A 24293-nucleotide genomic window follows, 5' to 3' on the forward strand; every position below is an offset into this window, starting at 1 on the left:
CAGGCAATTTGAATTCTTATCCCCCCACCTTTTTTTCCTATTCACTCTTCCAATTGTTTAATACTGATTCAGCTGTGCATTACCAGCCACCCTGATGTATAAATTCTATAATAAATTAAATAAAGCTCTATGAGGGTCAGCTTGGGCAAGCCCGATTAAAAAATGATTTACTAAGGAAACTGAGAGAGAGGGACAGTAGAATGTGTTTCTAAATCAATTATGAGTCCATTCACTGTCAGTCTGTTGTACATAATAGTGTATTAAAATGCATTCTATAGTGTTAAAAATTGACTCTTTCATTGAAAGTGAATTAATATTTGCAAGCACATAATAATGTTTGAAAAGCTATAAACATTCAGATTTAATCCCTCATTTCAGACTAAGTATATGCAGCAAAAATTGTAATATCCAGATAAGTCTTTATGTTATGTTTTGTCAGTGTGATAGCAAGATGCTCACAATGTTAAAGGTAAATCTTAGTTGGCCTATTCTTATAAGCCTACAGTACAAAGGGGAAAGTGGAGCCACTGGCCTGTGAAAATAAAATTCTCCTCAAAGTTCAGTTCAGCATATTAAATGGTACTTAGTTGTGTTGGCAAAATTACTAACAGCATTTAGTATTTAAGAGTTCTTAGGATGTTCTGTTACCGGAAGTGGTCTCCTTGCAATAAATAATTTGTGGGAGAATTAGCAAGCAAGGAGAATGGCTATGCAAGAGGCCAGTAACTGCATGGATCAATCACCTGTGTCTATGGAGTCCCCTCCCCAAATTAGCAAACGAGTCTGGTTCTTAACAACAGACAATAACTTATATTAAAGCACAAGGCTTCATGCACATACATACAAAATTGCTGGGGAAAATAATTACACACATGCACAGAGTCCTAGGAAACCTAGCCAGAAATTGGGAATAGAGAGAGGGAGCAAGTATATCTACCTATCCTGAAGAGCAGTCCAGTCCATGTTGAAGAGAGAGAGCTTCAAATGTCCAGCGTCCTCGGCCAAGAGAGCAAGAGGCTCAGAGCAAACCTCAAGGGAACAATGCTTATGGATCCAGAAGCTTGAACAATTTTAATGGGGCCAGAGCTCTACCTTTATAGGTAAAATGTGCCCTGAGGTGGAAGAGCCCACCTAGCCATTAGAACAAGGCTCCAGCGGTTAGTTCCTGGGTTAGACAAAAGGCTTGAGTACCTTGAACAGTAGCTGCCGGGGTGGGTAAAAGCAAATGCAAAACGTGTTCTAGTGCTGCACAAAAGGCATCGTTAGTGAATTCCACTGGAGCGAAGTTGATGGATTTTAGGTGGGGAGGGACTGTACTTTTCCAGGAACATCTGTATATACTTATAAATGTCACTTGATTAGCTCCTCAATCAGGGACAGGAGATCTCATCGCAGAAGGAGGGAAAGGAATGTGTTAAGTGGGGTTGACTCTGCGAGGCCTTTGTTGCACGGGGCACCTGTGGGGCTGGAGAGATAGTAAATCCAGTTGCTTCTCAATCACTCCACATTGCTGTGCAGCATTCCATGCATGCCATGTTCTCCCGGGCAGGATTTAGCAACTGCTAGAGGCTCTCTGGTGGCCACACAGCAGCCATTTTATCTCCAGAGGCCTAAACCTTTTAAATATCTCCAGCAGATATAGATATAGATATAGATATAGATATAGATATAGATATAGATATAGATATAGATATAGATATAGATATAGATATAGATATAGATATAGATATAGATATAGATATAGATATAGATGTGCTGGGCTGACTGCTTACATCCGTATTGTACTGTTTAAAGTAGGGGATCCACACTACTGGGGTCAGTAGGCATTGAAGCACATGACATCATACTAATGCCTCATGTGACTGTTTTATAGGAGTGTGCACCTGCAAAAAAACTGGGTTCTGAAGTGGGAAAATTATTTGTAATAACCAGAAAGCCAAAGCAGCAGGCTGCTTCAGATTTGGGTATTTAAATCGCTTCACTATGTTCTGTAAAGATTCAGAGCATACCAAAGTGAAGGGGGGATGCTGTCTCCCAGCCCCTCCACCTCCAACCCCACTTACTTGTCTGTGGAAGGCCAGAGTTGGCGCCTCTGCCATGCAACTGCCTCCACATCGCAGCAGCCAGCTGGGTGGTGGGGAAGGCCGCACCTGCTGCCTCCGCTGCCACAGCGGCCAGCTGGGCAATGGAGAAGGCCACACCTGCTGCCTGTGCTGCCCGCACTGCAACCTCTGCCACCACTGGGAAGGCCCAGGTTAATGGGGTGGTGGTAGGGAGTCCTTTAAAAAGGCCCTGAAGCTTCCCGAAGCAACCTGGATTGCTTTGGGAAGCTTTGGTTCAGGGTTTCCAAATCAGGGCCTGCATGCTGACCCCGATTCAGGAAACCCAAATATTTGCGGATTGGGTCCAATTTGGGCATTTTTCCCGAATCTGAAACCTGAAGCGCACACTCCTACTGTTTTACACCTGCTTGTTTTTTTAAGTTGAGTTCTTTATTGTTATTCTGGGCATGATGACTGGCAGCTGAAAGTACGCTCACATTTAGTTGATAAGCATTGTATTAGAAGTGATGTGAAATGAAATGAAATTACAACTGTTCTTCAGCTTTTCGAATTTCAAAAAGATACTAGGGCATACAATTTTATGTATATATCCACTTCAGATCACTGCTTCATCTAAATCAGTATTATCTCTCCCCCCCCTTTCCCCGACTACTGTTACCTAAGAGTACTTAACTTGAGATACCTAGATTTGGATCTGGGGCCTTCTACATATAAATCACCCAACATACCACTGAACAAAGTTCCCTTCTTACTATACAAAACTCTAGGCCCAGAGAGTATGTGTTTTCATGTGTTTTTTGGAATCAAATAATTTTAATCCAATGACTACATTTTTTAAAAAAGTCTAGGGCACTATGAGCATGTTCATTTTATTGTTGATTTTATTCTTTTGTCGCTTTCTGCAAGTGTATCACAATAAACACATGACCCTTAATATAATAATTAACATCTCATTATAAAGAGATGCACTTCTATGGTAACCTCATTATAGTTCTTGGACAATAGCTCTGAAGTATTTCTGAATGTCTCTTGGGCACGTGTGGAGCTTTTTCAATAGCTCTTCAGAAGCTTTTTGCAAACAGACACACGTACCACTGCCACACGTTTGTGCTCACTAGGCTGGGGGCTGGGGGTGGGGGGAGAGAATAAAATGCATTGCTTCATTTTGAAAGAAAGCTAGGAATGAAATATCTACGTATCTGTCTTTTTTGGTTGGTTGAAATAACAGCTTAGTTGTCTGATTTCTGTTTTAGGTAAAGGGTTTTAGAATGCTTAATGTATGATATACAACTTAAATACCTTTTGAAAAAAATAAGCTATGCCTTGAAAATATTTTGTAACTATATATTTGGAAAGTTAAATCCTGAAAATCAAAGGCAGAACTGAGACAAGAAATTTCTTATTTTAGAGACATTGAAATATTGAAGAATGGACAGGGATTGATTTGACATCAATTTTATCTTTGGTAGTTTAGCAAGAATCTGATCACCTGTGGTAATATGTAAAAATTGGATGGAGGACTGTCCCCTGGATACTACCATTGCAGTAGATAATGATAGTATCTCTTCAAAGGTTACACTATATTTCAGGTGTCAATGTAAAGGGGGGGGGGAGAGGGAATCTGTGCACAGAATCCCAGCCTGAAATACTCTGTATCATCTGTATCAGTCTGAGGTTGCTTTAATCTTTATCCTGCCTTTTTAGCCATGCTGTGTTTCAAAAGATGCTAATTTTGTATGTTTTTTCTGTTTTAAATGACATTTCTGAGAGAATAATAGTATGTTGTTTGCAAGAATGAAGAATGACACACTCATGAGGCTTTAGTGTTTAACCTTGCCTAGGCTCTGGTTAATGTTCATGGTATGATGCAGGGTCTATCCAAATTAAATAATTACTTTGTCTACCAAATAAATAGCCTCATAAGAGGAATGAACTATATTAAATGGTTTTCCCTTGGTAATAGGAAGTATATCTCTCCACTAGTTCAGGTAATTCTAAGGTTGTGCCTTCACTCTTTCATGCTAGAGTGCTTTTCCAATAAAAAAGTAGAACCTGCTACATAAATGTAATATTAACCTAGATTTCTCTGAGGACAAAGGTAAATGCTAGGAGGGCTGACAAAGGCCAAGTGGGAAACAGTATTAAAAGAATATTAGTAGTAGAATTGGATGTACAGGAGTGTACAAAACCAATAGGTTTTGATTGCTGAGTTACAGAAGTTTAAATTTTAGGCAAATCCCAAAGGACTTACTGGAAACCTGAGTGTGACACGATTACTAAAGAATATATAATTTAGGGAACCCTCTTTTGGGGGGAGGGGCAGATATGATGAGAAGTGAGTGGAATAAATATTCCTAGACATTTCATGTATGAAAACAAAACATAGATATGTTAGAACATTTGAATCTTATTGTTGTATTTTAGTTGTTTCATTTGGGAATCACTTATCTTGTGCAGACTTTTAAAAAATCTGAGTATATTTCTAATGAAATAAGAGATTACTATATCCAGTAACTGGTCCCATACCAATCACAAAGCCAGGCCACAAGGAAGTGATAATGTTCATAACTTTGTACTCAGCAGAAGTCTTAAAATTTTACAGAGATACTTGGAGCATTAGAAAGATGAACTCTAGGTGGAGTGAAACTGCAATGCTCCTTCTTAGTTTTCATACAAGGATGAAAGGTTGCTTATATTTAAAAATCACTTTCTTTTTTCACCTCATATGCTCAAGATCCGTGGACTGGTTTATAATTATGCCCAAAACTGCCAATTCAGTGGTTTATTTTTTAATTGAATACATTAAAGAAGTTGATAAACTATCCAGAAATGGATCATAAGGCATAATAGTCTTACTGTCCATTTCTACTTACTTCTCTAGTATAACTTCTAATAAACAAAGTAACAGTAAAGAAAATCACATTTTAACTCTCCAGAGGGGTTTTTTTTGGTTAGATGAAACTTTGATCCTTGTTTCTCCTCAGATGCATAAGAAACTTCAGAGATGACCACAATAACCTTGTTCATTAATGTTGTACTCTGCTTGGAAATAAGCAAATATGTTTGTACTTATTACTTATGTCATGTTTGACTATCCCAGTTGAAGTGAAAGTACATGAGTAGAAATATAGTTGGGTATTTTCTTATGGTATATAAGGAACATCGTCTTCCTATATCTGGTTACTCTGTCTTCTCTGCTGAGTGTGATGGATGGTTTTATGGACTGGCTGGCACAAGCAGAGTATTTCTATATCTCTTTGTAACAAACAAGTGTCATCAGTGCTGCAGACCTGGAGAGAGTTTGTTTTCACTATCTACTAAACAATGTCAGTATTTCAATATGGCAAGCATGTGTTTATCAGGAATTCTATTTTATCTACCTGCTTTAAAAAAAAAGTTTATGGTTTATGGTCTGTCATTTACTATCACAGATGATGCCTTTGCTCTGCAGACATTAATATAGCTTTATCAATAATGAGCAAGGACACAATTCCTTTCTGATCATATTTCAAATGATGAGGTAGCTCCTTTGCCCCCCTAGTTGGAATGAGAGTCAGACACAAAGGCTTGGATAAAATGGGCCGCTTTATTAAATGAAACAGCAAAGCAACAATTATGGCAAGGGGCCTAACTAGCGGTACAGATCAGGCCCTGGGGTCATTCCTTGGACCCTGCCCTGACCTGTCTAGGCAAGCACCCGCTGCCCTGGGCGCAAGCCATCCTCAAATGGCTTGGACCCGGCCTGGCCAGGTGGAGTGGTTCACCCCTGAAAAGCTCCCCCACCAGGCCGAATGGCAGCAGGGGGAGACCGGCTTATCCAGGGGTTCCCCACCCAGGGTGTCTGACCTCGCAGCTGGGCCGTGCGGCAGCCTGCTGCTCCTGAAAGACCCCAGTTCCCCACCAATGGGGAGGTGCCAAGGGTGCTCACCGGCCCGCCACAGATATATCCCTAGCTAACTCCTGCCACCGCGGAGGCCAAGCCTCTGCTTAGGCCTCAGCACCCCACAAATGGCTTAAAGCCAACCTGAGCTCCTACCGTAAGTCATCAAGAAAGATGCTGTTACCTCTGTAAGAGAGGTGCACACCATCCCCTCTGTAGAGGGAAACAGACTCGGCCTGAATCTGCGGATGGGGCAAATAAATCCCCAACGCACCCGTCATTATCTTAAATAGGGCTCTATTGGTCATCCGGCTAGCCCTTTCAATTGCTCTGTGGTCCAATGCCTCCCGCCACACACGGCGCGGAAGCATAGCTGACCAGAAAATCAGAACGCTGGGCCATCTATTCCTGATCTCCAGGAAGTCGTCCCGCACCTGCCAAGAAAGGGCTACCCCTTTCATCAACCCGAGGTCATTGCCACCTAAGTGTACTACCAAAATATGAGGGGGAGGGGTGGACCTCCCCTCAAACAAGAGTGGCAGCAGCCCCACCCAATGTAGGCCTCTTCTGCCCTGCCACTCGATGGTAGCCCACAGGCTGAGTCCAAGTTGGGACCCGATCCAGGACCTTCTCGCTTGGTGTGCCACCCAGAAGATCATACTGTGGCCACAGATGAGGATCCATACCCTCTCCTGACGAACCACAGTGCCTGCAAAAATAATTCAACAAGATTTACCACGTCCTAGCAGCCTAATGTATAACGCATAAGCCCCTGAATGCCAACGTCCTACCCTCCGGATGTCCGGCCCAGAGAAATCCATGGCAGCAGCAGTGGACGCCGCCCCAATACGAAATGAATGGGTCCCAAATTTGACCCCATCCAGACCTAACTTATGAAGAGCCCTACCCGTGACTGCCCAGAATTGGTACCTAGTCAACGGGGCCCCATCACTGTGGTGAAAGAGAACCCCGGGCTGATCACCATGGGCCTCCAAATAGCACCTCAAGGCCGCCACAGGACACAACTCGGCGATGGAACACTGGCCGAGGGCCAGGTCCACCCCTTTTTGATGTTGGTCCGTCTTGGACCTTCTAATCCTAAGGATCAGCTGTTCACCTACAAATTTCACATCCGCTGCAGTGAGGGCACGGCCAGAGTCGTCCTTAAGGGACTGCTGGACCAGCTCACTTACTCTAAGAGCGCCAAAAAATGCAACTAAAGACGCAGCGTGAAACAGCAGCTCCTCAAAAGGAGAGCTGCAGACCCGCGACCACAAAGCCTGCAAACCTTGGAGGATGCCTGGAGAGATGGGTTGCCTATTGTCCTTGGGAGCGCCGGACTCCCATGACCACCCTTCCAGCATTTTCCGAATGCGGAAATCCCCCATGGTATCCGAAAACCCACGGGCCTTAGCAGTAAAAGCTAGTGCTGCAAGCTGGCTGCGAATGTATTTTACACCGAGCCCCTTACCTCTTTGAGCCACGCAAAATCGCGCCACATGCTCAACTGGAACAGGCCACACCTGGCAGAGGCCTACCTCCTGCCTGAAAATATCGAAATGCCTTACCGCCTTGTCGTATGCCCTCCCGGTGCTAGAGGCAATGGCTAATTGGATGGCCCTGGAGGCTTCGACTTGCCAATCATCCACAGCTCCTGAGGCACCAGAGCTGGCACCAAATCGGCCTCAGGGGCAAGCTGTCGAAACCGGTCCATCTGCAGACGAGACAAGGCGTCTGCCACCTCATTGTTTACGCCAGGTATGTGCCTGGATGAAAACAATATATTAAGGTGCAAGCACCTTAAGGTAAAGGCGCGGATCAAGTTCATGACACGGGGCGATTTGGAGGAAAGGGAGTTCACCACTTGAACCACTGCCATGTTATCGCACCAAAAGTGCACTGAGTGGTTGGCATGCTCCTCCCCCCAAAGATGAACTGCCACCAGGATTGGGAAGAACTCCAGTAATGTTAGATCCCTACACCACCCGTCTTCCACCCAATCCTCAGGCCACTTGGTGGCGCACCAGTGCCGCCTAAAATAAATCCCCAGACCTATGGACCCCGAAGTGTCAGAAGACACTTGTAGCTCCCCCTCTAAAATGAGCTCCTGTTACCAAAAGGACACACCATTGAACCCCTTCAAGAATTGCAGCCAGACCCCCAGGTCCTCCCACATGCCCTCATGCAGGCGTATCTTGTGGTGAGGAAGGCGGAGCATCCCCATGGCGTCACAGAGACGCTGCAAGAAGGCCCTTCCGGGGGCCACTGCCTGGCATGGAAAGTTGAGGTGGCCTGCTGAAGCTCTAATAAGGACACTTTGCGCTTACCCAGCAGGGTGCGCAATCGTGCCTTCAGGTCAAGGAGCTTCTCAACAGGTAGCCTGGAACTCTGCTGCACTGTATCCAACTCAATGCCCAGGAAGGTCAGGACAGTTGATGGGCCCTCCATTTTCTTGTGAGCCAGGGGAACCCCTAGCTCCTCTGCAAGGCTGACGAAGTCCGCCAAAAGCCGCGCACACTGACCCGTCCCAGGGGGCCCAACCAGGATAAAGTCATCTAAATAGTGGGCAGTGTCACGGCAACGCTGCCTGTGACGCAATGCCCACTCCAAAAATGTACTAAAGCGCTCAAAAACTGCGCAGGAGATTGAACACCCCATAGGGAGGGCCCTGTCCATATAGTATTGACACTCGAAGGCAAACCCGAGGAGCTCAAAGTCCTCCAGGTGCACGGGGAGGAGACGGAATGCCGACTTAATGTCGCATTTTGCCATCTTAGCACCCCGGCCACAATGCCTAATTATCTTAACAGCCTGGTCGAACGATGTATAACGGACTGAGCACAACTGCTCAGGAATTGCATCGTTCACCGAGCCTCCCTTGGGGTAAGACAGATGATGAATCAGCCGGAATTCACCAGGAGCCTTTTTAGGAACAACACCCAAGGGGGAAACCCTAAAATTGGGCACGGGAGGGGAGGGAAAAGGGCCTAACACCCGACCCTCCTTACATTCCTTTGCAATTTTTTCCCTGACAACGTCCTCCATGCCTGCCACAGACCGTAAGTTGGCAGACATAAAGGAAGATCGAGCCCGCTTGGGGTAATCAGCCAACATGGCTTCAAGTACCCTCACCTTTATTGGGCTGGGGCTCTTTGCCAGGGCCCTGTTGCCCCTCAAAGACACCACCCTTTCTACTGAAGGGTTTCTGTTTTTTGCACGCAGTAAGGGCATGCGGCCCCCAGCAGATGGGGCACTCATGGCCATAGCCTGCTGCACGCACCCCGCAAGGTAAACTCAAAACAGAGCAGCTGGGGCTGAACCGACTGCCCCGCGAATGCGTGGGGGCCAGAACTAGCAGCAACAGAACCAGACAGTCCGGAACCGGATCGCTGCACTATATGGCCACTATCAGACCGGTCACCCGAGCCGAATTTTGTCAGGGTCATAAGCTGAAGCCATAAGCAGTGGTGCACCTGGCCCCATGGTAATGAAGGGTTAAGGGCCACCCGCATTCTAAATTCTTCGTCGTATTGCAGCCACGCTGCACCACCGAAGTCCATGTGTGCTCTGTATATGATGTCCATATACTGAAAGAGCGTGGCGGCCCTCCAAGGCTGGACCCTTGCAATCACGCCCGCATAAATTAGGAAACCCGGGAGCCAATTGGCCCAGTTCCTATCAATCTTACGGCGCTTAAGGCGCTCCTTGTCTCTATCCTCCAGGTCCTCTTTATCCTTCTTCTCCAGATCCCTGAAGAGAAGGGTAAAGACGTCTATATACTCCCCAAGTAAAATCTTCTCTTGCGTGGCAGGAGTGAGGTGATCACCAAGCGGCATGGCCGTGTCACCCACAGGCAATGCCCAGTAGGGCACTGTCCCATAATTGGTCCAAGGCCCTCCTAAATAACAACCCCATGGCCTGGCAGAACCCATATCACCCGAAGCGTGGGCGGGGTTGGTGAGACAGCCCGTGGCCCCGGGCATCTGGCAAGGCAAAGACGGTTGGCCCCAGAGGGCCCAATCGGAGGGCCCAGAGCCTCCACCTGCACCACCCGTGGGAAGTCCCTGTGTATACGCACTATGCTGTGTTGTCTGAGGCCCCGGAGCCCACGGCCAAACACACTTACCCTCTGCCTCAGGAGACTGCACCACCAATGCCAACTGGCCTGCCTCCGCTGGCCAGCTTGCTTCAATCTCCCCAGCTGCTGTCTCAACAACATCCTCCTCGCTAGCTTGTCCACCAACTGTTGCCAAGGGGAGCGTCGAACCTTCAGAAGTTCCTTCAAGAGTGGACAAACGAGAAAGAATGTCAGCCATGGACTCAGACCGCGAAGCAGCCTGCACAGGTCTTTTACCTGCCTGCACGGCACCCGCGGTGGGTGGACCCCTAGCTTGTTCCAGGGCAACGATTCGAGCCATCAAGTCCCACCGGGCGAGCCCATCATCCTCCTCGTCCGAAGACAAGGCCACTGCAGCCCGCTTAGGCGGGCATGGAGCAGGCTGCTTGCCCTTAGAGCCGCCAACCCCCTTTTTTGGGCCCATCCTAACAATACTCACGCACCCCACGCACGTGATGCGGCACTAATTGACCCGCACTCAATGCAGCACCAATACCTGCGTTCCCGCCAAACCAAGAAACCCCCCAGGGAAGAATTTGCCGGAACTGCGAACGACCAGGCCAACCTTCAAGTGGCCGGGCCCAATTCCAGCCCCCCAAATTGGCCAATACCCAAGATGGCCCAGGGCAGTCACAAGATCGCCTTACAAAATGGCCGCCCCCTGTGTCACACCTAAGATGGCTGCCGCCCGTCTAAAAGAAAAATGGGCTGGCAATGGGCTGGCCACAGGCCCAGTTAGAAAAATGGGCGCCCTAGGACGAAATGGCCCCCAAGGAGCAGTAGGAAGGGTGGGCGGGGGCGAACTAAAGGAAGGCAAAAGGAGCGCACAGCGTCCAAACACACTGCCCTCCTCTGTCAACGCGGGCCTGGCAAGGAGCGGCGAGTGCTGCCCAGAACAACGGGGATGCGAGCGGGCCCGACGCCGCAAGCTTGCCTCGCTGCAGATCTCCTCTTTCCTTTTTTTTTTTTATAAATAGGAGTGGCGAGTGGCACCAAAAGCGGCGGGTAAGCGAGCGAGCCCGATTCCGTGCGCACACCGCACGGGAGGGGCGAGCAGCACCAAAAGCAGCGGGGAGGCGGGAGAGCCCAGCACCGTGCACTCGCCTCGCCTCTCGGGCAAACAGCAGGGAAGCGAGCGTGCCCAACTCCAGGTGCACGCCTCGCCTCTCGGGCACGCGGCGGGGAAGTGAGCGCGCCCAACTCCGTGTGCTCGCATCGCCTCTTGGGCAAGCAAAGCCGCCCGGGCCCCGTGGGGGGGGCTCAGGAGACACTACCTCCCCCACCCACCTATCAATCCCCACACGGCAATAGCCTGGGAAAAAGAAAAAGGAAAGAAGGGGGGGCGAAGCGGCTCCCAAAGCCCTGCAGAGCAGACTCCCCAACAAACCACTCCCTGACCGAACCGGCCAGGGATCGACGTCCTCCTACGGCCTCGTGCCGTGGGAGCAAAACAGAGGTCTTGCTTCCTTTGAGCACGAGGCGAGACTGAGCTTGGAGGGCGGAGCAGCAGCATACTGCCGCGTAGCTCCGCCCCCTCGAGCTAAGACCGAAAGCAGGGCTGGTCTTTTCTGCCTCCATCCTGCCAGGGAGGCAAATGGCTGCCACGTGCCTAAGGGGCTTAAGCCCCTGGCTGGAATGGCAGTACTCTCAGTAATAGGCAAGATTAGATAGCAAGTGAGTGAGTTACATTTCAATTGTATATTTTGTCGAATTTGACTCCAGATGAAGGAGGAGACCTCCAGGAGTTGATATTCACTAGCCACTAGGAGCTTGCTCTGTTCAGGAGCAACTTCTAATATAATAGAAAAATACCATTGTACAACTGATTTCTTATTCCTTATGAATAAGAAATGCTATGACTGCTACACATTGGTACACTTGTTGATTATGGTGTCTGGTTCAACCTTAGCAAAGACTAGTTCAGCTTCAGAATAGCTATCATACCACTAGCACTCTGTTCTGCTCTTCTGCCGTAAGCAATGGCTGTCTTTTCCAGTGAATAGATCCAGAGGAGTTAGCCGTGTTAGTCTGTAGTAGCAAAATCAAAAAGAGTCCAGTAGCACCTTTAAGACAACCGTATCTGCTCCAATGCTCTCAACCGAGACTCACACTTAAGAGATTTACAACAAGCATTTTTGAGACTACAGTACCCACCAAATGAAGTGAAGAAAGAAATCAACAGGGCCAGACTAGTACCCAGAAACAGTCTGCTCCAGGACAAACCTAAAGGAACTAACAACAGAACACCACTGGTTGTCACCTATAGCTCCCAGCTCAAACCCATCCAACGTATCATCAGTGAGCTACAACCCATCCTGGAAAATGATACCTCTCTCTCAGAAGCCCTGGGTGGAAGATCTTTCCTTGCCTACAGACAGCCCCCCGACCTTAAACGACTTCTCACACACAATCATGAATCTGCCAGCAGAGTCACCAGCACAGGTACCAGGCCCTGCAACAGACCCACATGCCAGCTCTGCCCTTATATCTACCCAGGGAATACAATTACAGGACCCAATGGCATCAACTACACTGTCTCTGGCTCTTACAGCTGCTCATCCTCCAATCTGATATATGCCCTCATGTGCCAACAATGTCCTTCTGCTCTGTGCATTGGACAAACCAGCCAACCTCTATGCAAAAGAATAAGTGGACACAAATCTGACATTAGAAATGGAAACGTCCAAAAACCAGTGGGAGAACACTTCAGTCTACCAGGACATTCCACCAAAGACTTAAAGGTCGCTGTGGTTCAACAGAAACCTTTCAAAAACAAAATCCAACGGGAGGCTGCTGAATTGGAATTCATATGCAAATTTCACACTGTCAAGCTGGGACTGAATAGAGACTATGAATGGTTATCACATTATCACAGGTAACAGATTTCCTTTACAGCGGCGTGGTCTGGGGGAGCCCAGTGACGCCTGGTGTGGGCTTTCAGGGACCACAGTTCTCTTTGTCAGATGCATCTGGCAGGGAGAGCTGTGGTTATCGAGGGCTTATACTACATAGAAATTGGATGCTTTTACTGCTGCAAACTAACACGGCAAACTGACTACACACCAAAAGGAGATGTTTACATTTACTAGCAAAGGAATGTTTTGGTTGCCTCCCCCCTAATTGCATCTTGTCCCTCCTCTCCTTCTCTCCCCTCTCCCCCCCTCCTCTTCTGTATTTGACCAGTTTGTATCATGCATCTGACGAAGAGAACTTGATTCTCGAAAGCTTATGCTGCAATAAAATTGGTTAGTCTTAAAGGTGCTACTGGACTCTTTTTGATTTTCCAGTGAATGTTATACCTCTCACTCTTGTAACTTGGTTTCAGAGATTCAGTCCAGAACTGGTCATTCAAGTTTCTCAGTTTTGTGATACTCAATTCCTTTTTTTTTATGTGTATATTTTTTGTGGATATTTCAAGCATTTACATGAAAATACTTCCTCCTTGAAAGTATGGGGGAAAAACATACCTCTTATTTTAAAGTATTATCATAGTGATTTTAGACCTCATCTAGTCATTTCAGACCTGGACATTTCCGACGTGAACTTTGTTTAACCTTTGCTTTATTATGATTAGACATGGTTCCATCATGTTTAATGATGGACTAAACATGGTCCATCATAACATTTAAATTCAAGTATATTCTAGAAGCAGTATGTAAGCCCATTAAGACCAAGTATGATAATGCATTTCTTCTCACTGTTAAAAATTCTAAGCTGCATAAGTGTTTATAGTTCATGTTGTTTACTGTTTTTATTTACTTATTAAGGGATAGACAGAAAATTGATGTATTTGAATAACTTGGTAAAAAAAATTTTTACAATAAATAAGAATGGTGCATTATTAAAAAGTGGAATAATATGCCTATGAATATAATTAAAACAGTATAATAAAATCATAAAGTGCTTCACTTTATGGAAAATGTAGTTGGCCAAAATCAAGCCTCTGCCCCACGGTTGTGATGGCATTACCATTTCAGTAGTGTTCCAGCATTACTTGGGTGTGAACTGAAGTTCGAAATTAACCCAGGCAGAGTCATGTTTTATTAATTTGCTGACAACGAGATTCTTTCTTGGTTGAACAATTTCTTCAGAGTGACTTAATATGCAGAAGGACTAGGAGGAATCCTAGTAGGAGAATAATGCAGATTATTTTCTTCTTAAGAAGAAGAAACATAATCTAATAGAAGATATTCATATTTTCCATAGGTTTTGGTTTATATAGACAGAACAAAAGAGCCAGAGTCCAGTAGCACCTATAAGACTAACAACATTTGTGATAGGGTGTGAGTTTTTGTGAGTCCCAGCTCACGAAATAGCTCCCAGCTCACAAATATCTGAAGAAGTGAGCAGTTACACATGAAAGCTCATATCCTACCACAAATTTTATTAGTCTTATAGGTGCTACTAGACTCTGGCTATTTTCTGCTGCTACAGATGGACTAGCACAGCTATCCATTTTGATCTATAGACAGAACAGTTATTCCTAAGGATAAGAGGGTACACGCTGAAGTATTTCATTACAGTATTTGAATTTTACCTGTCCTGAACCCTTATTCATTTGTATTAATAATATAGTAAAAAGGTATACTGTAGAAAATTAAAACGATTAAAGTAGTGTCTCCAAAGAGGAACCATGAGAGTCTAAAGAAAGAACTATCCTATATAATATAAAGACATAAAGTGTAACATTAAGATTAAGTGGTAACTACATTTTGCTTCTTGTTGAAGCCTTGTTGAAGCCACATCTTATTAACTGATTCATAGGAAGAACCCCTCTGGATAATTTTTGTATCCCTGCAAAAACTTTGATAATACTTGTGAAGGGTTTGCTCTGTTATAATCTCATTGATTGTCAATATAGAAATGATCATAGTTTGTGGAATCCTAGCCATTAGCAATCCAGCTACAGTTGATAAACTTTATATATATAAAAAAATCACTCTTTAAAAGCATGGGTGTGTGGGGGAGGTACTCCTTAATTGCAAGTCTGGCAGCTGCAACTGAGATTCTTAGGTTTATGTTTATAGGTTGCACTATTTGGATGGTAGAATTGCCACTGGTGACCTTGTAGATACATCCTGTACTGATAGTTTCATGTTGACAGCGGAATTGAATTGTTGGTTTCAGAAATGACTTTTTCTGACTTAATTGCCTTTCTATCATCCCGTCAATTAAGTTGTCCTCATTAAAAGTCTAAGCTCTACATATGTATTTATTCAGTCTCTGGCAGGACAAATCTATTCTATACTGTTGAATTTAAAATACAAGTTAGCCCTATTTATATTTTCCACAAATGAAAAGAAGGAGGGGCATCATGAAACAGAAGACATTTATAAATTGAATTCAAATGGTTTATTGGTTGGTAAACATAGATAAGAGTATCCAGTCCAAGTAGGATGCACTATTTACTGCTGTAGTGCTTTTAGACCAAAGTTCTGCCAACAGAACGTGTCACTTCTTATGCATTATATAATGTTTTGGACCTAATTCAGTAACAGTACGCTAAGGGGCTGATTAAAACAAATAACTTGTGGAGCTAAAGTCATGATTTACAATTTAAAAGTGAACTAAGCCATTCTAGCACTTCCTGGCTGCATTACAAGCTGGCATTTTCAGGTCATCTTCTGGGAATTATAAGGGACAATCATGTTGTCTGAGTGATTATAATATTAGTCTAGATGAATTGACCTGCTTTGTGATTTTGGTGCCCACATAAGTCCTTAGAAAACATTTCTACTATTTAGGAAATTTTGTAAACCAGCCTTGCTGTAATAGGGATGGGGAAAGAAAGTGATTCATAATACCAGTAATATTAACATTAACAATAAAGATTTTATACCTTTTGCAAATAAAATGGTTGGATCCCATCTAGAAATTTGTGGGTACAAGGAAGGAGCAATTTTATTCATATCTTCTACAGCATAAGACTTCTTAGGCATGTGCGGTTCCGGAATCCGATTTGGAAAAAATGCCCGAATTGGACCCGATCCGTGGAACGGCAGGGCCGTGGAGCGGTGGAGGAGGCAGAGAAAGCCCTTTCTGCCCCTCAAATGGCCGTGGTGCTGCGGTGGCCATTTGAGGGGCAGGAAGGGCTTTCTCCACCTACCCCGGCCTTTCTTGCCTCTCAAATGGCCACCGTGGCACGGCAGCCATTTGAGGGGCAGGATACAACCATGCAGGCTCAGGAGGCGGTGCGGCGGCAGAGGCGCCGGCTGGCTCCAGGCCGTCGCAGCCTCGCACTGCCGCCGCCACCACGGCAACCCGCCTCCCAGCTGATGACCCTCCCGCTCTCCCTACAGCTAGGTAAGTGGGTGGGGGTGGAGGGGTTGCCCCAGGGTGGGTGAGGGGTGGAGGGGTTGCCCCAGAGGGGGTGGGAGGTGGGGTGGAGGGGTTGTTCCCCTCACTTCAGTATGCACCAAATATTTACGGAGCATACCAAAGCACGTAAAATACCATAATTCCGAAGTGGCTTGCCACTTCGGAATTATGGTATTTCTGAATTTTTTTCCTGAAACCCGAATCTTTTCGGGCTGCACACCCCGATTTTCCCCAGATATTCCTTGTAGTTCCCTATCCACTCCCCCTCCAAAAAACCCCCAGCATTTCAAGGGTACTTTTTAGACTGCCGCTGAAGGAGACAATCTGCAAATGGAAAATTATCTGCTTCATGTCTACAGAAATGTAGATGGAATTCAACCCTGTCCTATAAACACTTTCCTGAGATTAAATCCCATTAAATAAAACAAGACTTTCTTCTGAGTAGACCTTCTTAGGATTACTCTCTTATTAAATTAAATAGCTTGATGTTTTAGGACTGGTTATCCAGTGCACAGTGCAGCAAAATCTTATCTGATAGTAAAATTTATTATAATAAGTTGTTCAAACAATCCAGGTAAGAAGTTTAAGTGATTGTAGAATTCGGGGGGGGGGAACCTTCCCGCCATCCAGTTTTTATATAAAACAAACAAAGCCAGTTATAGTATATGAAATAGCAAAACACTAATATTATAGAACAAGTTCATTGCAGAAAGCAGTATTTTTCTCATTCGTCTTCCTTTACATGCATCCTGTATCTTATTATTCATCTTTATAATATTAAGGCCTGTGAAAATGTCCAGAATTGCTGCCTGTGCTGTTTTGATGTAATGTATTTAATTTGAATTTTATTTCTGCTTGCTAATGTGGGGTTTTTAATATATGTCACCAGGGCTTTTTTTCAGCTGGAATGCAGTGGAACAGAGTTCCGGAACCTCTTGAAAATGGTCACATGGCTGGTGGCCCCGCCCCCTGATCTCCAGACAGAGGTGAGTTTAGATTGCCCTCCGTGCCACTTGGCTGCACAAAGGGCAATCTAAACTCCTCTCTGTCTGGAGATCAGGGGGTGGGGCCACCGGCCATGTGACTATTTTTAAGAGGTGCTGGCACTCCGTTCCAACGCATTCCAACTGAAAAAAGCCCTGATTATACCAGTTTATAAGAGGGTGGACAGAGCAGACCTATCCAGTTACAGGCCAATTAGCAATCTATCAATGGTTAGGAAACTCTATGCTGTGTCTATTTACTCCTCTCTGTCTGGAGATCAGGGGGCAGGGCCACCAGCCATGTGACCATTTTCTCCGAGGGCAACCCACTGAGTTCCACCACCTCTTTTCCCAGAAAAAAAGCCCTGTATGTCACTGTGGGTTTAAATGCAGGCCTCTGAGGAAAGAAGTGGGGTCTGGATGGGTGAGTGGAGTATAATCTCATTGGCCAGCAGCTTTACCCTAGGCGGCAGAGTTAACTGCAGTATTTAGTCAGTGCTGAAGAAAAGGTTTTCAGTCAACCTTTGAATGTCTCAGAAAATGGATTCAGCCAAGTGGTGTGGAAGCCTGAGTGCCTAATTCTCTCTAAGTAGGCAAGCTGTGTGAGCCTGGATAAGGCATGCTGTGTGGAAAGGCACACAGTGAATCTGTTTGTGTGGATGAGAACATAGCTTATTCTGTTAATGATGACTTGTGTGGAAAATTAGTCTGTTACTGAATCTGTCAATATATCTTTAAGAAGATATATTTATTTTTGAAACCACCAAGCTTCAGAACTATTCTGTAACTAATACACTTATCAAAACTCTGCAACCATCACTCTTATGTTCTTATTAAAAATTCTACTTTAGTTTAAGCAGGAAAGATATTTTTTTCCCCTCACAACTACCCTCACATGCTGACTGTTCTGTCACAACACCAACTATAACAAGCCTTCCTATATTACCAGTTAAACTGAGGAGGTCTAAGGCAGTGAAAACCTTTTGAGAGAGTCAGGGAGGCAACAATATATGTCATACAAAGAAAAAAGTGTTCTCAATGTAAAAGCTTGGGCAGAGAACTCCTGAAGCTCTGTCTGAGTGGAAATAAAGAGTGTTGGTTGTGAGTCTGACAAGAGCTCTCATGAGTATACGGTTAGGACAGGTGTTCCCAACCTTTTTGAATCTGCAGCCTCATTTGCAATTCTGGCACAGTGTGGTGGGCGCAGCAATAATATGGCTGCTGCAGAAGATAGAGCCAGCCACAAAATGGCTGCTACAGCTCACTTTCAGTCATACAGTGAAGATTGTTATGCTGTGGAAGCAGTTTCTGCCATCACAATGTTTTTAAAATCTGCGCACTCAACCAATACTCCAATGGCCAGTCAGAAGCCATGCTTTTCAAAAGTCCCACCTGGCCCCACCCACTTTGTAAAAACACTGGATGGGCACCGGAAAAGGTGTTGGTGGGCACAATTGTGCCTGTGGGTACCACGTTGGGGTCCCCTGGTTTAAGATAAAGTGAGGAGCTGAATTAAAGGTCCAACAAAAAGCAAACAAAAAGCAAAATTATTACAATGCACCCAAAGAAATAACTTTGAACAGAAAATGATTATTAAATATTTTGGAAAGCACACACACCCACAATCTTTCTGTTCACTTTAAAGGAGTCAGCAAAATGAAGCGTGAACACAGAGGAGAAAACACTTCAGTTTCTGAGAGATAGTCCACACTGCAGTTTGCCAGGCCAGACTGTTGTTTCATCAGCCTGTATACAGTTATTCCAAGTCTAACCCCATTAAAATCAATGGTTTTAGAGTAGAGTAACTCTTCATAGGACTGCACTATTAGCTGCTTTAACATATCTACAGTAATGCTCTTTCAGTGAGCAATGAAAATATTTGTGTGCTAAGAAAGGAATTTCTATGCATAAATGAATATTAAACACACGAAGCTGCCTTGTACTGAATCAGACCATTGGCCCATCATGTTCAATACTGAATACTCAGACTGGCAGTGGTTCTCAAGGATCTCACACAGAGGTGTTTCACATCACCTACTACCTGATCCTTTTAACTGAAGACACGGGGATTGAACCTGGGATCTCCTGCCTTCCAAGCAGATACTCTTCCACTGAGACATGGCCCTACCTACATTTAACTTTATGGAAGAGACTAGCTGTGCAAGCCTAAGCAGAGTTATGTTCTTTTAAATCCATTGAAGTCAATGGGCTTAGAAAGAAATTACTGGTTGTTGTGGATTTTCCGAGCTGTATGGTTGTGGTCTAGGCATTGTAGACAGAGATCTCTGAGAGATCTCTGTGTTTCGGTGCTACACCTCTGAAAATGCTAGTCACAGCTGCTGGCGAAGCTGGTGGGCTGTACGGTAGCCAGTAGTGAGGGCAGACTGCCGCTTGGCTCCCCTGTACAAGTAAGGCCCTCTTGTTGTACGGTGAGGTGCTGCAGACTTGGAAGGGGAACCATTTGCCTGGCCGCCGGGTACAGCCATTTATCGGATGGCTCACCCCTGGGGCAGTGGGGGCTCGCCCAGACAGGTCAAGGCGGAGGTCCGAGGTGACCCCAGTGCTTGACTTGTACCGCTAGTTAGCTAGATCCTTTGCTGTAGTGACAAGTTATGTTGTAATCAATAAAGTGGCCCAATTTTAATCCCAAGCTTTGTGTCTGCCTTTCATTTCAACTGGGGGGGGGGGAATTACTCTTTGTAGGATTGCCCTGTAGAAATCTTCTAATCATTATTGTGAACAATTAGGTTATCTTGGAGGAAGTTCAACTTTTTTCCTGCAGTCTTGTTTCTATATGCAAAGACTAGTTACAAGAAATGTTGAATTGTATAATTAAACCCTGATAATATAGGTGAAGGCCAACTAATCAGGTTCAAAAGTTACATCAGACATGCACCATATGATGGGTCAGGTTATTGTTACAATGAGGACTAAATCATTATTTACTTGCCTCATCATAACACTTTATTGCTTAAATAAGGCTAAATTGAAAATACTGTGTTTTAGTAATATATGAGTTCTAGTAAATTAGAGGAGCTTAGAATTTATAGAAGAATAAGATTTTTAAAAAATGATGCACAGATTTTACATACTAATTTCTATATATTCCAAAGTGACAGTTTAAAAATGGTGAAATTGATAGCTAAAAATAAAATGAAATACCTTATGCATTTTGCATTTTAACAAGCCTGCTGTCTCATTGGAATGCACTGTCTTTTTGTGCTATAGTTTATTTTTGGAATTTAATAAGGCACCTGTCATATCTGCCTCAAGGCTAAAGAATATAAAGGGGGAGAAATCCAAAGTACTGTCATGTTTGAATGACATGGGGCCAATTTTAATTTTTTTATGGGAGGTGACTGAAATTAGCAACCCTTAGTGGAAAAGATGCATTGCACTGCCATCTGCTTTAAATACCTTGAACTAATGAACCAGCAATGATGTTGCCTGGTGATATTCAGTGGATAGATTTTCTTTTTATGGTGGACTTGTAAGCAAGATCATTTTTGCTATGTTGTGCATTGTCTCTAGAATCTGCAGTCATAAACTGCTATCTTTTTGAGCATGGACTTTTAATATATAGAGAAAACATTGATTAATTCTGATTTTACTTTTGATATGTTGGTGGTCGTGCTAGGATCATGGAATAAACTGGAAGAAATGCAGCAGCAGCCGCCCATACAAATGAGATAAAATATCCATGGTCAAAGATTGAATCCTGTAATGACACCATATGACCTCTAGGTCCCATACAAGGGCTAAAGTGGCTAATATGAAGATATTCAGGCCTTACTGACTGAAACTGGTTTTCTCATAAACTGCTGCTTGCCAGTGGAGGCTATTTCATCAAGGTCTGTTCTTCTATGGGCTTGGCCCTAGCCTTTTCCACTGTATGGAAAAACCCCAGCAATTCTTAGAGAGGCATGACATCACTTCTGGGTTTTCCTCAGAAGTGACATAACGCTATTCCACAAATGGCAATGTTTTAGTTTATTTTTCTCTCACTGGGCATCAACATGGCAGTGGGCAGCAGGAATGCCAGCAACAGGTCTTCTGTCACAGGAACCCTACTGCTATCTGGTGCTGTCTGTGCTACTGCTTGCCAGGTGAGGCTATTCCATCAATGGGCGAGAGTTCTTCAAACTGCTTAGCCCTATCACCTGGCTACTGCTTCTGTTTTAACACTGCATTGTGATTGCTTTTCATTTTTTTGTTGTTTTTGTAAACCACTTTGAGCCCTTTTTTGCAGAAGAAAACTAAGATAAAATATTATTTAAGTATTTTTATTTAAATAATATATATATATATAAATCCTGATATTCAGTATGTACATAATCCAATACATGGCAATTACCATAAAATTTGGAGACACAGTACACTATGCTCAAGTGTACTGAAGATATAGAAGGTCCATTTCTTCAAAGCCTTGCAGAATTCTAAATTATGGAACTATAGTTCTGCTTAAATTGAATAAATGGCCCTTTAAATTCTCAACAAATACGTCTTCTGTTTCCAGAGGAAGCAGGGAGCAATCACAGATACCTGTGTGCATTTCAGTTTTAAGTGGTATAACTGCGATAGGTAGGCAGAGGAGTTGTTAAAAACAAACTGAAGAACTTAGACCCTGAAACTATTGGGGTATATAAACATTTAGTTTAGCCTACTGGTATATACAGTCAAGAGTTTGCTATTGTTTTTTTAAAGAATCCACATATTAGAAGCAGAGGAGTTAGCCATGTTATTCTGTAGCAGCAAAATAGTAAAAAGTCCAGTAGCACCTTTAAGACTAACCAGCTTTACTGTAGCATAAGCCTTTGAGAACCACAGTTCTTTTCATCAGATGCGTGACGAAGAGAACTGTAGTTCTCAGATGCATGATGAAGAGAACTGTGGTTCTCGAAAGCTTATGCTACAGTAAAGTTGGTTAGTCTTAAAGGTGCTACTGGACTCTTTACATATTAGAAGTTTTACAACATAGCTGGAAATCTACATACAGGCAATTGTAGCTTTCCAGCTACTACAGACTGCAGTAATGCAGCATTGCTATGAATATTTACAGAGAAGATAGTCACTGGGAGCTAAACTACATGAGATGCTTGACACGTACTGGGTTCCCGCAAGTTTACCTGGGAGGTGTAGTCATCCCCCCAGCCCCTGAGCTCCCTGAGGAAGACCCAAGCAGAGTGGAGTGTTGCAAGAGTGTCTCACAGAGAGGGGAAGGAGACTTGAGCCTCTCGAGCTCTGTGGGAAAGGATGGTTGAGTCTAGCAGTGGCGGTGGTGGCAGCCTCAGCAGCTCCTTCTGCCACTGCTAGCTCCCTGTCAGCTTCAGGCTCGGCTCTCTTTGAGCTCCTCCCACTGACTCCTTTCTTTCCGTCCTTTTAGCCCTGCTGCTGTTGCTCTGACATGCCTCCTCTGCCCCTGAACTCCTGGAGGAAAAGCCAAGCGGGCGGATTTTTGCAAGAGACAGTCTTGCAAAAATATACTCCGCTTGGGTTTTCCTGCCATCCTGCTGCTTAAAACTTTGAATTAACTGAGCCTTGGCAGGGTAAAGGCTCCAGAAGAGGAGACAATCCGGCACTCCAAAGGTGGCGAAGGACTGTGAGAGAATCCATCCCCTCCGGAGTCATCTCCACCGGCTCCATCTTTTAAAACTATGCTTCCTGGCTAACATTGTGTCTCCTGACACGTGAAGAACGCGTGTCAGAAGTCTTGTGTAGAGAGACTCTGAGAATACTGTTTTGAGTTATTTTCTTTGAAAATATGTTCCTGCCAGATCTGACAGCAGAAAGTTGTCAACTGATCAAAGGCATTTTGACAATAGCTGCAGCATTTCATAATGTACAGTATGTAGCCTTATCAGGTCACCTGCAGGAATATTGATGGAGGGCATACATTCATATCTCACTGAACTGCCTAATATCCTGATTTCCACCAAGGTACGGGATAAAATAAATCTTTGGTATAGATTTTGTCTTGGCATGGATTGTATTGGTGGCTGGATAACACACTTATTAAACATTTCTTACTGTTTTAAAGTGCTGTTTTATAGCTTGCTGATTTATATTTTATGCTGCTATATTTTATTATTGTTTTGATCTGCTCTGAGCCTGCTTGCAGGGAGATCAGCATATAAATTTAAATAAATAATTATATTAATTTCCTCATACATAAAAGTAGAACCTAACACAACTGCCAACATTTGATACTTTCTATCTTTTATAGTACTTATTCAAATAATCATGAATATGTTCTTTTTCCACTGTGATTTTGGTAAGAAGAGTTTTTTCTTTGTTTTGTTTTAAATTCGGCATATATCTAATGTATTTCTTATTTATTTTGTTGAAGACATGGTCACATAATTTGCTGTTCCTATAGGTTAGATTTAGGGCTACCAACTCCAGCTTGATAAACTCCAGAAGATTTGTGGGCGGAACCTGGGGAAAGTGGAGTTTGGGAAGCAGAGAGTGTGTAGTCTGGAGATCAGTTGTACTTCCAGGAGAACTCTGGGCCTCAGCTGGAGACAGGTAATGATAGTTAGAACAGAAACTGATAGCAAAAGAAAGTTAAAAAATGATTGAAGTATTTAAGCTGCTACATTTTACTCCAAAGTGGGAACATGTTGGAACTTTTAAAAGTTGTCTGCTGCATCTATTTAACATCCTAAAACATACCTGCTACTTGACCATTGCTACAAGGGCCAAGTGTTCATAAACCTCCAAGCAGTGCCTGTAATCAGTGCATCCATTCATGTTACCTAATTGTAGCAAGCACAATGCTTTCCGTCAGGTCTATTATGTCTACTTTTGCTTTCTGCTTTTAATGGAGAAGCTGTATTCCTGAATGATAATTGGTTGTTAAAATGTAATATTATCTTTCAATTGTATCAGATCCCCAGCTTCTAATCCCCTCCCCCACACCTTTAAAATAGAAA

At 44.2% G+C, this 24293-nt stretch overlaps 1 protein-coding gene across 1 annotated transcript in view; it reads left to right on the forward strand.

Annotated features, from left to right (window-relative positions):
* The window catches only part of ROBO2 (roundabout guidance receptor 2), an 892879-nt gene that overhangs the window by 327047 nt on the left and 541539 nt on the right, over positions 1-24293 (forward strand). The gene's annotated exons all lie outside the window — the stretch shown is intronic.

The sequence above is a fragment of the Eublepharis macularius genome, chromosome 3 (genome assembly GCF_028583425.1).
Source record: "Eublepharis macularius isolate TG4126 chromosome 3, MPM_Emac_v1.0, whole genome shotgun sequence".
In the NCBI taxonomy this organism is placed as follows: domain Eukaryota; kingdom Metazoa; phylum Chordata; class Lepidosauria; order Squamata; family Eublepharidae; genus Eublepharis; species Eublepharis macularius.